This window comes from Myodes glareolus, chromosome 27 (genome assembly GCF_982192425.1).
Source record: "Myodes glareolus chromosome 27, mMyoGla1.1, whole genome shotgun sequence".
Lineage (NCBI taxonomy): Eukaryota > Metazoa > Chordata > Mammalia > Rodentia > Cricetidae > Myodes > Myodes glareolus.
The window spans coordinates 29,589,182-29,602,191 of NC_142052.1; the positions used below are offsets into that span (position 1 = coordinate 29,589,182).

The 13,010-nt window shown below is 37.2% G+C and overlaps 1 protein-coding gene and 1 pseudogene across 1 annotated transcript in view; one reads left to right on the forward strand and one right to left on the reverse strand.

The window, feature by feature from the left end:
* The window catches only part of LOC148117641 (uncharacterized), a 62,853-nt gene that overhangs the window by 34,278 nt on the left and 15,565 nt on the right, over window positions 1-13,010 (reverse strand).
* LOC148117642 (chromobox protein homolog 3 pseudogene) lies at window positions 2,386-2,936 on the forward strand (annotated as a pseudogene).

Genomic DNA, 13,010 nt, shown 5'->3' on the forward strand with positions numbered 1-13,010 from the left:
AAGATTAGAAAGAAATGAGAGGAGCATCACCATTCAAAATAGGCACAAATAATATAAAATATCTTCTGGTAACACTAACTAAAGAAGGAAAAGACGTTTGTCTTTAATGAAAGAAATTGAAGAAAATACCAGAAAATGGAACATTGCTCTTAGATAGGTAGGATCAACGTAATAACAAAGGGCAACCCTATCAAAAACAATCTATAGATTTAACACAATCATCTTCAAAATCCCAACATGACTCATCACAGACCTTGAAAGCACACTACTCAAATTCATAGGGGAAAACAAGACACCAAGGAAAGCCCAAAATGCTGTACAGTAGTAGAACTTCTGGAAGTATTACCACCTCAGCTTATAGAACTATAGTGATGAAAGCCAATTGGCATTGGCATAAAAACAGACATGTTAACTAATGGAATCAAAACAAAGACTCAGATATGAATCTACATACCTATAAAAACCTGATTTTTGACAAAGAAGCTAAAATTATATAATGGAAAAAAGAAAGCATCTTTGACAAATGGTGCAGGCATAACTAGATATCAACATGTAGAAGAATGCAAATGATCCATATCTATTCCCAGACTCAACTATTTGCACAAATTCAAATGCAAATAGATTAAACACTTCAATGTAAACCTGGGCACACTTAAATAGGTAGAGAAAAATGTAGGAAATAGCTTTCAATGCATGGGCACAAAAGACCACTTCCTAAATATAGCACCAGTCGCCAAACACTGAGAGCAAAAATAAGTAAATGGGAATTTCTGAAACTGAGGAACTTTTGTAAAGCAAAGGTCACAGTCAATAAGATAAAAAGGCATCCCACTGAAAGGGTAAAGATCTTCCCAACACCAGATCAGACAAAGGACTGATCTCGAAAATATATAAACTACTCAAGAAATCAGACATCAAATTCCAAATATTCCAAATAAAAGTGAGATACAGATCTAAATAGAGAACTTTTAACAGAAGCATCTCAAATGTCTGAAAGATACTTAAGGAAATGTTCAGCATTCTTAGCAATCACAGAAATACAAATCAAAATGACTCTGAGATAGCATCTTTCACCAGTTAGAATGGCTAAGATTAAAACCACTAATGATAACTTATGGTGGAGAGGATGTGGAGTAAAGGAAACACTCCTCAAATGCTGGTGAGAATGTAAACTTGTACAACCCCTTTGGAAATCATTATGGTGGTTTCTCAGAAAATTGGAAATGAACCTATCTCAAAACCCAGCAGTACTACTCTTAGGCATATACCCAAATGATGCTCAATCATAGTATAAGGACATCTGTTCAACTATGTTCATAGAAACATTATTTGCAATAGGCAGAGCTTGGAAATAACCTAGATGATTCTCAATGAAAGAATGGATAAAGAAAATATGGTACATTTACACAATCGTACACTCAAAAAAAACCATAAAAAAAAAAAACAGAAAACAGGGTGGGAGGTAATAGCACAGGCCTTTAATCCCAGCACTCAGAAAGTAGAGGCAGGTGGATCTCTGTATGATCGAGGCTAAACTGGTCTACAAGAGCTGGTTCCAGGATAGATTTGAAAGCTACAGAGAAACCCTGTCTCGAAAAACCAAACCAAACCAAACAAAAACAAAACAAAACAAAACAAAAGCCACACACAATCGAGTACTATTTAGTGGTTAAAAAAAAAAACATCTTGGAAATTACATGCAAATAGATGGAATAGGAAAATACATCCCAAATGAGGTAACCTGGACACAGAAAGATGAACATAGTATATGTACTCACTCATAAGTAGATATTAGCTCTAAAGCAAAGGATAAGGAGCCTATTGTCCACAATCACAGAGAAGATGAATAACAAGGAGAACCCAAAGAGAAACCTATGTAGATCCCCCAGGAAATGGAAATATCATTTTGAGAAATTTGGGAGTATGAGGGTGGGGGAAAGGAATAGGGCAGAAGGAGAGAAGGAGATGACAATGTGAGATGTGTGGAGAAGTGAAGGGAACAGGAAAGGTGAGATGAGAAAAGGAGAGAGATGGAGAGCAAGGAAAGAGGTATCTTGATTGAGGGAGCCATTATGGGAATAGCAAGAAACTTGACATGAGAGAAATTCCCAGAAAACCAGAAAGATGACCCCCCCAAGACCCTAGGACTGTCTTCAAGAGACAGTGCCTAAACTGATTTTTTATGTATTCAGATTGATGACTATCTTAAATAGAAGCTTCCTCCAGCAACTGATGGAAGCAGAGACAGCAGACAACTAGACTGGGTGAAGAGTGGGAAAGGTAGGGATGTGACTGAGCTGAGGCACACCGCTGGGAGATTCTGCAGGATCTGCAGCCCAAAGCATCTGATTGGTGAACTCTTCAACTCTTCGATTTTTTTAAAAAATGGCCTTCAATAAAACTACATTGCAAAAAAATAGGAAACAAACAGAACTGAAAGAGTAGAAAAGTGGAAAAGGCAGAGCCAGAAGAATTTGTGGTAGAAAAATACTGGACCTGTGTGTAGTGAATGGGAAGGTGGAGTTTTTCCTCAAGTAGAGAGGGTTCACAGATGCTGATAAGCCTTGAGAACCAGAAGAAAATTTAGATTGTCCAGAATTAATTGAAGCATTTCTTACTTCACCAAAAGCTGATCAAGAAAAGGATGGTGCAAAAATGAAATCTTTATCTGACAGTGAATCTGATGATACAAATCGAAGTAAAAAAAGAGATGCCACTGACAAACCAAGAGGTTTTGCCAGAGGTCTTGATCCTGAACGAATAATTGGTGCCACAGGCAGCAGTGGAGAAATAATGTTTCTTATGAAATGGAAGGACTCAGATGAGGCGGACTTGGTGTGGCAAAGGAGGCAAATATAAAGTGTCCTCAGATTGTCATCACCTTTTATGAAGAAAGGCTGACTTGGCATTCTTGTCCAGAAAATGAGGCACAATAATTGTTTGCATATATATATATATATATATATATATATATATATATATATATAAATCTGCATCTTAAATTTTGAATTACTAGTGTGGAAAAAATAGTGTTCTAATGAAAATCGAGTTTGATATGCTGGTTTTGAAAGTACTGACAGTAGTTGAGATAGTTTTGGGTTTTGTTCTGCATCAAAAGGCACTGATTCCTTTGAGCAAATAAAAGTTTTCTGTAGTTGCTTCTTTAAACAGTAGAATATTTGATACCATGTTGTACTTTCTCAACTTTGAAGAACAGCTTTTCTTAAATGCCGGGGAGACTTTACAGTCATTAATCAGTACTTATTTTTAACTGGGACACAGAAGGACCATTCTGGGTTTTTTGTTTGTAAGCTTGTGTGTGCATAAGACCCTTTTGAAACTGTTTTTCATTTTGTCTTGTTTTTAATATTTAAAAACTGTAGATGAAAACACATGTTGAGATTCCTCCCTTGTGAACATTTTCCTGAAACCATAACATTTCATATCAAGTAAACAATTGTGTACTTTACTAGATAGTTTTAAATCAACCACATCAGAATTTATCTATTATCACATACAGTAGTTTGTTTACAAAATTTTGTCTTTACAAACTACCCCTTCAGAAAATGGAATTAGACAAAGTAGCAGTATGACTTAATAATAACAAGACTTAATGCTGGGTGTGGTGGCATATGTCTTTAATTCCAGCCCTTTGGAGGCAGATGGTTCTCTGATTTAGACTAGATCAGCTGGGTCTATTGATTTTCTGGTTAGCCAGAGATATACAGAGAATCCCTGTCTCGAAAAACTAAGCAAAAAGACAACTGGGCATATAAGCTTCCTCTGGTGAACCATTCCTTTGTAGAAAGTTGAAATCTACTAAAAGGTTATGATGTGTGGAATATCTGTTTGCTGTGGAAATAGAATCATGGTTAGAGATGATGTTGGCAATTTCAGACCTGCTGACATAAATGAACAAAATTTGGTAATATAAACTAATGCCTTGCATGCTTTGTCTTTACCCTGTCTCATTCCTTATTGATAGGATCAATCTTTTCAGTATTTGGGTTCTGGTTCAATGAGCCAGAAAAGTAACTATGTAGTATCAGAATGTCTTCCAACTGTGTAACATGAGGGCCAGCTTGTTGGGGTTTCTGTCCTGCCCAGTACCCCAGCAAGCCAGCAAGTCCCAAGGAAAATCACACGGAGTCTACATCAGGTTATAAACTGATTGGCTCATTAGGTCAGGCTTCTTGTTAACTCTTATAACTTATATTAACCCATTATTCTCATTTATGTTAGCCATAATGGCTCCATACCTTTTTCAGCTGGGCAGGTTACATGCTGTCTCTTCGGTGGTCTGCACAGGATTGGCTGAGGAACCTTTCTCCTCCCTAGCCTTATCCTATTCTCATTACTCCGCCTCTACTTCCTGTCTGGTTGATCCGCCTATACTTTCTGTCTGGCCAATCAGCATTTTATTAAAATACATGATTGACAGAATACAGATAATTCTCCCACACCATTTCCCTCTTTTTTTTAAACAAAGGAAAATACCCATAGTTCATTTGTTGGGAATGTGGGCGTAGTATTTCAGGCTACTTCCTGCTGGTTGGGGTGCTGATAATCTTATGGGGACCTAAAGAAAATTTAGAGTTATAATCAAGTCCTGACTGAAGTATGCTGTGAGTCTTGATCATCTCAGGCAGCAGTCTTGAACCTGTTCTGGATGAAGAACTCAGACATCTGGGCCATCTATTCCTGTTGGAGATTTTTCAGGTGGCCTCCCCTAGTCAAAGGTGATTTTTCTTAACTCTGAATAAATCCAAAGCCTCTCATTTTCTGTGGAAACAAAAGCAGAATCTCTTCTCCAAAGTAGCATACCTTTTGACTTCAATTTTGAAGCCAAGGTATTTTCAGAATACCTTTCTTGGGTTAGTTCAGCAGCATTTATAAACAACAGTCCTTTAGCAGCTGTTGCTCCTTCCTCAGCATTCAAATAATTCAAAGAGAGCATAATGGCATACAGTATCAAGATTCTTTTTGTATTTTCCATCTTTATTTTAACCTCTATTTCTTTATTTTTACTTTTATCTTTTGGCTTTTTGAGAGAGGTTCTCTGTATATATCTTTGTCCTGGAATAACTCTGTAGAACAGGCTGTCCTTGAACTCACAGAGATCCTTCTGTCTCTGCTTCCCCAGTGCTAGGATTAAAGGTGTGTGCTACCACACCTTGAACTCAGAGATCTGTCTGTCTCTTCCTCCCAGGCAATGGGATTAAAGGTGTGTGCTACCACACCTTGAAGTCACAGAGGTCAACTACCTCTGCCCCTTAAAGTCTCAGAGGTCAATGTGCCTCTGCCTCCCAGGCATTGGGATTAAAACTGTGTACCACCACACCCTATATCTCCCTTTCTTTCTTTTTTATTTTTAATGACTTTAACCTTTTAGCCTGCATATATTTTTAACACACTGTAAACCATTTAGAGGTTTTCTTCATCTTTGAATCTCTCTTTATCTGTATATCTCTCTTTTTCTGACCACATGAGCCTTTAAGGAGAGGACTAAAACTGTGGCTTTTACGGCTGGAATTAGCCCATTCCTTAGCTTTCCGCCCTCATGGCTGAGGTACCAGCCAGAGCTGTGTACACTGCCACAACTCTATGGCGTTTCAAGGTCCTTGCTAGCAAGCAAGTTGCAGCATTCTGCTCAGAGACCACACTCAGTCGGACTGCTTGCCTGAAAGAGTCAGAGTTTGCCCTGGCAGGACAGCCCAGAAAGCCGACATTTTAAAACTGCACAACTTTTTTCCTGCTACAGCTTAAAACCGAAAATCATGTATTCAGCTTTTCGTCAGCACCATTTAAGTGTTTTGTGGCAGGACCTCTTAAAAGAGCTGCAGGGTTTTGCAGCTAAAGCTGAGTCATGAAGCGTCTCTTAGATGAGAGCCTTGCTTGCCTCTAGCAAGCAAAGTAGACTCGAGAAATTGCTGCTACCAAGAAGACATGCTTTACTCTATTGTTTCCCAAGCTTTCTCAAGCTTTCTGTGGATTCAGTTATCCACGTCTGGGCGCCATATGTAACATGAGGGCCAGCTTGTTGGGGTTTCTGCCCCACCCAGTACCCCAACAAGCCAGCAAGTCCCAAGGAAAATCACACGGAGTCTACATCAGGTTATAAACTGATTGGCTCATTAGGTCAGGCTTCTTGTTAACTCTTATAACTTATATTAACCCATTATTCTCATCTATGTTAGCCATAATGGCTCCATACCTTTTTCAGCTGGGCAGGTTACATGCTGTCTCTTCGGTGGTCTGCACAGGAATGGCTGAGGAACCTTTCTCCTCCCTAGCCTTATCCTATTCTCATTACTCCGCCTCTACTTCCTGTATGGTTGACCCGCCTATACTTCCTGCCTGTCCAATCAGCGTTTTATTAAAATACATGATTGACAGAATACAGATAATTCTCCCACACCACAACTGTATATTTATTTTATTGTAAATAGTGGTGAAGAGTGGTCAATAAATAGTTTTATACTCCTTTAAAAAAAGAGTGGGAAAAGTCAGAATATGGGCAACAAGGTCAAGACTATGATGGGGATACCCACTGAAACAGTTAACCTGACATAATTGGAGACCACCAACTTCAGACTGATGGGGAAGGAACAAGCATAGGATCAAACTCGACTGTCTGAATGTGGATGACAGTTATATAACTGGAATAAACTGCAGGGCCACTGACTGTGGGACCAGGATTAGTTCCTACTGCTTGTAGTGGATTTTAGGAACCCATTCTCTTTGGATGGATACATTGCTCTGCCTGGATGTAGTAGGGAGGGCCTTGGTCCTTCTTCAAACAATATGGTAGACCTTATTGACTCCCAACATGGGAATCTTTAACTTCTTTGAGGAGTGGGTGAGATGTGTGGAGCAGAGGTAAGGGAACTGGATGAGAGGAGGGAGTAGGAACTGGGATTGGATTGTAAAATGTGAAAAACAAATTTAAAGTAAAGTAAAGAAATGCACAAAAGAAAAAATACTTAATATGCTTCAAAAAAGACAAAGATCTATGACAAAGCCAGATTCAGATGAAAATACATATGGTCCAAATGGTTAAAAAGTTTTTAAAAAATACATGCAGGCTTGGGAGAAAAGAGAAAAAGGAAAAGAAAGTCCTTTAAAACAAATAGACTAGTCAGGTGTGGTGGCACATGCCTTTGATCCCAGTAGTTGGGAGTCAGAGGCAGGAGGATCTCTGTGAGTTCAGTGACAGTCTGGGTGACAGAGTTTGCTCCAGGACAACCAAAGGTACATGGAGAAACTCTGTCTCAAAAAAAAAAAAAAGATGAAGAAAATAAATGTAAAAAATAGAGTAAAAAAAACAGCAAAATAAAGGCAGAAGTCTGGGTTATGTATATTATTGTGTTTTCTATGAATTTGTGAACTGTGCATGAGCTAACTATAGAAAGACATTTTATTGTATGGGCTCCTCAGCTAAACCAACACATATATTTAAAGGTATCTTGACTTCAAAATTTGAGTCTAATGATATGTAACTTGGAAAATATGTTCTGCTTTTGTTTCCACAGATGATGAAAAACTATAGATTAATTTCAGGCTAATGGGATTTGATGAAACAAGATCCCTGGAAAAGTCTCTATGAACCCTAAAAATACTTTGCCCCAAAAAAACAGAAAGCAATTTGAAGAAAATAATGCTCAAATCTCTAAAATGATTATTTATAAATGTTTATTTCCATTTAAATTGGGCTGATTATAAAGGATTAATGGTCAGAGCCAATGACTCTCTACTAGAGAAAAAAGGTGGATATAATATTGAGATAAATACATTAGTATGACTTTGATCTTTTGAAAAAATTCAAGGTCGATTGTATTACACCATGTGTGTGTGTGTCTCTGTGTGTGTGTGTATGTATGTATACATACACTCTATAGTCAATATATTATATTCTATATCTATTATATTCTATATTCTATATATATATATATGTTTCTACTCTTTTTTAAAGTAATCATCTTTATTTTATTTAATTTCTTTGGTGGTGTTAGGAATTGAACTTACTTGTTGACACAGTAGCCACTTCTACCATTTTTCTTTCCTCAAAGCTGTCTTTATAAATAATAGTTGTTATTTTCTGTTTCATGGTCTGGCGTGTAAGGTTGAAGTCCTATGTATTACTAGACTGTTGTCAAGGCTCTGATGGCTGCCACTTACTGAGTGCTGGGTAGAGTCCTGAGACCTTGGGTATCCCACTTACTTTCTTAGGTAAATTAGACATTAGTATCTAGAATTTAAAATTTTTAGGTCCAAAACTTCAGAAACTTAAAAGCAAATAAATACACTGTTTTTTGAGATTTTAAAGATCATTTTCTTTTCTCATTGACATAATTTTTGAAGCTATTTGCCTTTCTTGAGCATTTACTTATAGTAAACTTAAAGTTCAAGAACATTTATTCTTGCATCATTATTTGTACTAATTTTACATGTGGTTACATTAACAACCAGGTATGAGAGTAAGCTCAGTGGAGTCTCTCTAAACTACAATATCCTTGGTGGGAGCCACAACTCAGGGCAACCAAAAAACAGGCTGTTAACAGGATCTGATATTATCTGACTTTCACTGTGGCAAAGGTTTGCTCTGTTAGGATTGCAGAATAGTCTGTTCATTTCTGTAGAAGTCTGTTAACTTACTGTTTTGTTTTGGATCTAACATTTGTTATACCATTTTAGAAAAATTTCATGTTTTATTCACAAGACATAAATTCCTTTAACTATATCTTAAATACATTTTTAAAAACATGTTCTTTGTTTTATTAGATGAATGCATATGTGCTGATTATTTCAGTATTTATAGAATTAGAGTCTTACTAAAATTTGCTAAATGTCCTCATTTAGTGGATTTGCTCATTTAGTGCTAGCATCCTAAACAGCAAAATACAATCTAGGCCATGTTTTTTAGATGTCACCACAACTGACAGAAACCCCACTCAATAATTTTGTAAGCTTTGTAATTCAGTATAGAAAAGTTTGACCTTATAATAAAAATTTTTGTATGTATAGTCTTTTAAGTAGCCCTATCCCTTTTAAAATAAACTGAGTAAAATTACCTTGAGCAGATCTGTCATTTGAAACCAAATAAAATAAAAAAATATTCATTTAAAAAATAAAAAATATCAAGTCCAAATGGATCAAAGACCACAGCATAAAGCCAGTGACACTGAACCCTATAGAAGAGAAAGCAGGAAGTATGCTTGAATGCATTGGCACAGGGAACCACTTCCAAAATAGAACCCCAGCAGTACAGAAACTGAGGAAAACAATTAATAAATGGAACCTTTTAAAACTGAAAAGCTTCTGTAAAGCAAAGGACATGGTCAACAACACAAAAAGACTGCATACAGAATGGAAAAAGATCTTCACTAACAGCACATCAGACAGAGGTCTGATCTCTAAAATATACAAAGAACTCAAGAAATTGGACACCAAAAGACCACATAATCCAATAAAAAAGTGGAGTACAGACCTAAACAGAAAATTCTCCATAGAGGAATCTAAAATGGCTGAAAGACACTTAAGAAAATGTCCAACATCCCTAGTCATCAGAGAAATGCAAATCAAAACAACTCTGAGATTTCATCTTACACATGTAAGAATAGCCAAGATCAAAAACACTGATGACAAATTCTGCTGGAGTGATTATGGGAAAAGGGAACACTTTTGCATTGCTGGTGGGAATGCAAGCTGGTACAACCCCTTTGGAAGTCAGGGTGGCAATTTCTCAAAAAAAATGGAAACAACCTTTCTCAAGACTCAATAATAGCACTTTTAGGTATATATCCAAAAGATGCTCAATTATGCCACAAAGACATGTGCTCAACTATGTTCATAACAGCTTTGTTTGTCATAGCCAGAACCTGGAAACAACCTAAATGCCCCTTGATAAAATGAATAAAAAAAAACAAACCCTGTGGTACATTTAAACAATGGAGTACTACACAACAGAAAGAAATAACAACAGCTTGAATTTTGCAGTAAAATGGATGAAATTAGAAAATATTATTTTGAGTGAGATAACCCAGACACAGAAAGGCAATTATCACATGTACTCACTCATGGGTGGTTTTTAAACATAAAGCAAAGAAAGCCAACCTACAATCCACACTCCCAGAGAACTTAGACAACAATGCAGACACTAAGAGTAACTTACATTGATCTAACCTACATCGAAAGTAGAAAGTATAAATAGACAAGACCTCCTGAATAAATTGGGAGCATGGGGACATTGGGGGAGGATTGAAGGGAAGATGGGTGATGGGAGCAGAGAAAAATGTAGAGCTCAATAAATATCAATTAAAAAAGGAGAAAAGAAAAAAATAAATAATAAAAAAAAATGAGGTAACTCCATGACAGCTGGGAATTGAACTCAGGACTTTTGGAAGAGCAGGCAATGCTCTTAACCTCTAAGCCATCTCTCCAGCCCCTGTGGATAGTTTTTGTTCATTTATTTTTACCCCAAGATAGGGTTTCTCTGTGTAGCCACTCTGGCTGTCCCAAAACTTTCTTTGTAGAATAGTTTGGCCTCAAAGAAATAACTAATAAGTTTGGGAAAATCAGAGGAATAACACCAGAGTTTCTCCTATATTCCACACATATATACATGCATATTGTGAATTAGCTCGATATAGGAAATAACCAGGCCACCTTAAGGATAACAATTATGTTTTTAATGGTTACAATGGGAAACTCACACCACAAGAATGGGAAGTCCAACATTCTCCGTGTCGGCAAGAATTACGCAGAGAGAGCGATCACCTGGTAAGTCCCAGTTTTCTTCCTGGGTTCCAGGTAGCCATGCCTTAACTAGGCATGACTGGTTATTAGAGCTTCCACATCATATGCACATACACAATCACATGCATACATACATCTTCACACAAATATACAATTGCAGCTACAAACATAAATACAAATCAATACTAACTTTGCTTGTGTAGTTTTCTAAATGTTTATGTATGCCTATTTATATTTCTAACATGAACATTGCCAGCTATTGAGTAGGTTTTACATAAAAATGAAGTCACTGTTCCATGAGTACCAAGGTTTTTGGTAAACTAAATCCCATTTCTAAGTAACGTCTATGTTGAAATAATTCTCTTATATACTTTAAAGATTTGTTACTCAAATGGGTTCAATAAAACTCTGACTGGCCATAAGCTGCACATGAGACAGAGGGAGGAAGACATAAATGTGCCATGCTGATAAATGTTCTACCAATAGAAGATACTAAATAAGGAATATAGGTTAATTTAAAATGTAAGAGCAGGTTAGTAATAACTATGATCTTTTGGGTAAGTATTTTCAGTTCTTAAAATCATAAAAGCTTCTGTGTGGTAATCATGTGCTGGCAGTTAGGAAAGTTGTCAAAATCTCTTGACAAATGGCATTCCAATGTGTAGCCAAAATTTTCACATAAAATCTAAAATAACTTGGAAAAAATTCTAAACAACTGAAAACATAGTCAAATGCAGCGTCTTTGTAACTGCCTTCTCTTTGGTGGGTTATGCTTGCTAGCAGTGACCAGAGGCTTGCTTCCTTTAACACAGGACTTCATGACTCAGTTTGAAACTGAGGTGCTACACTCATTTAATTTAAGATTTTTGAAGGTGTAATACAGCACAACAATGTCATTGCCCTGGAGAGGAAAAGACTGGGACCAAAGTCACTTATGTCAGGGTAAGATAGCTAGTCTCAGAAAGGAATTTCTAAAAGCCTGAAAATATGACTGTCTAGAACTGATAGCACTTCCCCAGAGAGAATTCACTCTACACATTTGAGAGATTAATAAAGAAAATCTCTTTAATTATATGTTACACCCATCTCTGGCTACAGCTCAAAGAGCAGCCAGGCTAGAAGAGATTCTGCATTCCACGTGTTGTCATCCTTGCATCTTTTAGGTTCAGGCTCCATGCTCTGAACACTTTAAATAGGGACAGAAGACTGCGAGTCTACCCACTTAGGCAGAAGGGAGACTTGCAAGGTAAAATATTCCTGGAAATATTTCTTACATACACTGGTGACCTTAACCAGCAGAACTGTCTTCAGTGACAGGATTGAGAGACAGAGGTCCACAGGATGAGGAAAATAAGAAAAATATAAGGTAGAAAAGAAATCAAAACTTTTTTGGAGAGTCTTGCAGAAACTATGTCTCATTCCAAGTAATTTTCTTAAGAAGAGTAACACTGGGCTGGAATGATGGCTCAGTGGTTAACTTCAATGGCTGTTCTTTGAGAGCACCTGAGTTGACTTCCAGCATGCACATTGCAGCTCACAACTGCATGTAAATTCAGTTCCAGAGGATCTGATACCTGCACACCAACAAATATGAAATAAAGTTGAATAAATCATGAAAATAGTTTAAAAATAAAAATGAGACCACCTTGTATACTACCTTCCAGGAAGGAAATGGGGGACCTCTATAAAGTCAGCAGAGAGTATCATATAATGCCCAAAATTCAGGACGAGGGTAATCAAGCAAAGCTGTATAAGGGGAACACAGGTATTTTCAAGAACATTACAGGGCTGGAGAGATGGCTCAGCCATTAGAGGCTAGGCTCACAACCAAAAATATAAGAACATTACTGACTAAGCCCATAGTTGTCAGTGGGACTGATACATGTAGCCCCATTAGGTAGGAAGAATTTGATTTTCAAGATCTGAAACAATCCCTGCACAAACATGCTGGGCCGGAACAGAGAGAGACAGAGAGAAAGAGAGACAGACAGACAGACAGAGAGACAGAGAGACAGAGACAGAGAGATCTTTTATATTCTCACACCTCAGGCTCTAAGTGAAGTGGTGGCTCCCAAGGCTCAAGTTCCAGGCTACTTCTGACTCTGCCAAGGATATCCCTTTTCCTTGTGTGAGGGTCTAAAGTGAAAATCTTCTTGATAGGGCCATTCCTCAACATAACAATGTTTTCCTTTACAAATACTTGTTACCTTGCCCATCTATCAGTACTCTGCTTTTCTCAAAAAGAAAAGTGAATC